Consider the following 2,669-nt stretch of genomic DNA (forward strand, 5'->3'; position numbering starts at 1 on the left):
TTTGCCCTTTTTGGTTAATGATTTCATACTTTTTACTTACTTTTGCGATTTTTGGTTCATGATTACTCTGCTTACTGGTTAACCATTTGCCCTTTCGGACTTGGTCTCTGGACATTATTTTCGACTTTTTGGTTAATGATTTCACACTTTTAACTTAATTTTGTGCTTTTTGGTTAATGATTTCATACTTTTTACTTACTTTTGCCCTTTTTGGTTAATGATTACTCTGCTTACTGGTTAACCATTTGCCCTTTCGGACTTAGTCTCTGCACATTATTTTCGAGTTTTTGGTTAATGATTTCACACTTTTAACATATTTTTGCGATTTTTGGTTAATGATTACTCTGCTTACTGGTTAACCATTTGCCCTTTCGGACTTAGTCTCTGGAGATTATTTTCGACTTTTTGGTTAATGATTTCACACTTTTAACATATTTTTGCGCTTTTTGGTTACTGATTTCATACTTTTTACTTACTTTTGCGCCTTTTGGTTAATGATTACTCTGCTTACTGGTTAACCATTTGCCCTTTCGGACTTAGTCTCTGGAGATTATTTTCGAGTTTTTGGTTAATGATTTCACACTTTTTACTTACTTTTGCGATTTTTGGTTAATGATTACTCTGCTTACTGGTTAACCATTTGCCCTTTTGGACTTAGTCTCTGGAGATTATTTTCGACTTTTTGGTTAATGATTTCACACTTTTTACTTACTTTTGCGATTTTTGGTTAATGATTTCACACTTTTTACTTACTTTTGCGATTTTTGGTTAATGATTACTCTGCTTACTGGTTAACCATTTGCCCTTTCGGACTTAGTCTCTGGAGATTATTTTCGAGTTTTTGGTTAATGATTTCACACTTTTTACTTACTTTTGCGATTTTTGGTTAATGATTTCACACTTTTTACTTACTTTTGCGATTTTTGGTTAATGATTACTCTGCTTACTGGTTAACCATTTGCCCTTTCGGACTTGGTCTCTGGACATTATTTTCGAGTTTTTGGTTAATGATTTCACACTTTTTACTTACTTTTGCGATTTTTGGTTAATGATTACTCTGCTTACTGGTTAACCATTTGCCCTTTCGGACTTAGTCTCTGGAGATTATTTTCGAGTTTTTGGTTAATGATTTCACACTTTTTACTTACTTTTGCGATTTTTGGTTAATGATTACTCTGCTTACTGGTTAACCATTTGCCCTTTCGGACTTAGTCTCTGCACATTATTTTCGAGTTTTTGGTTAATGATTTCACACTTTTAACATATTTTTGCGCTTTTTGGTTAATGATTACTCTGCTTACTGGTTAACCATTTGCCCTTTTGGACTTAGTCTCTGGACATTATTTTCGAGTTTTTGGTTAATGATTTCACACTTTTTACTTACTTTTGCGATTTTTGGTTAATGATTTCACACTTTTTACTTACTTTTGCGATTTTTGGTTAATGATTACTCTGCTTACTGGTTAACCATTTGCCCTTTCGGACTTAGTCTCTGGAGATTATTTTCGAGTTTTTGGTTAATGATTTCACACTTTTTACTTACTTTTGCGATTTTTGGTTAATGATTTCACACTTTTTACTTACTTTTGCGATTTTTGGTTAATGATGACTCTGCTTACTGGTTAACCATTTGCCCTTTCGGACTTAGTCTCTGCACATTATTTTCGAGTTTTTGGTTAATGATTTCACACTTTTTACTTACTTTTGCGATTTTTGGTTAATGATTTCATACTTTTTACTTACTTTTGCGATTTTTGGTTAATGATTACTCTGCTTACTGGTTAACCATTTGCCCTTTCGGACTTGGTCTCTGGACATTATTTTCGAGTTTTTGGTTAATGATTTCACACTTTTAACATAATTTTGCGCTTTTTGGTTAATGATTACTCTGCTTGCTTGTTACTGATTTCCCCTTTCGGACTTGATCTCTGGCCGTTCTTTTCGACCTTTTTGGATAAGGTTTCCACACTCTGAAATTATTTTGGGCTCACTGATTAGGCGAGATCAAGGGGGCATGCCTGGGCACTTTGGGCTCAGTTTGGGAAGGCGGCGTCCGTGTGCTCCTCCGCCCTTCCCGCACTTGCGGCTAGGTTTGCCAAACTGCGCTGACCCGCAGCCCTGCCTTTTTGCCCACGGCACGGAACGACTCAAGTCTGGCTCCGTTCCAGGCCGTTGCCTCCGGCTGCCCGCCGTCCGGCCGGCCTGGGACGTACCCCGGCTGACGGCGCCGGAGGCCCTCTAGCAGCCACCGGTGCCGCGGGCCAATGGGTCCGGGCGTTCCGGAGCTATCGGTGGGGAAGTGCTCTCCCCTTTTCCTGACGCCGTTCGCCCGAGCAGAGGTGCAGCCTGACGGGACTGCTGTCGCCTTCCGCGGCGCACCGGCCCCTTTCACCTGCCGTCGACCGCGCGGAGCTCGGACCTCCCTCCCCGAAGTTATGGCCCCGGCGCCGGAGGGTGCCCGGGGCCGGGCATTCAGCGGGGTGAGTCTTCACCTTCCCGGTCAGCCTGCGGGGTCGGTGCGCCGGCACTCGACGCCGGAGGGTCCCCTCTTTCCGTAGAGCCCCGCCCGGTGCCGATCGGCCGGCGGATTGCGGAGCGAACCGCGCCTGACCGACGGGCCTCGGAAACCCGTTGCAGTCGACGGGGGGGAACCGGACAGCGGGACGAGG

Source organism: Heterodontus francisci, unplaced genomic scaffold (assembly GCF_036365525.1).
Source record: "Heterodontus francisci isolate sHetFra1 unplaced genomic scaffold, sHetFra1.hap1 HAP1_SCAFFOLD_1080, whole genome shotgun sequence".
Classification (NCBI taxonomy): Eukaryota; Metazoa; Chordata; class Chondrichthyes; order Heterodontiformes; family Heterodontidae; genus Heterodontus; species Heterodontus francisci.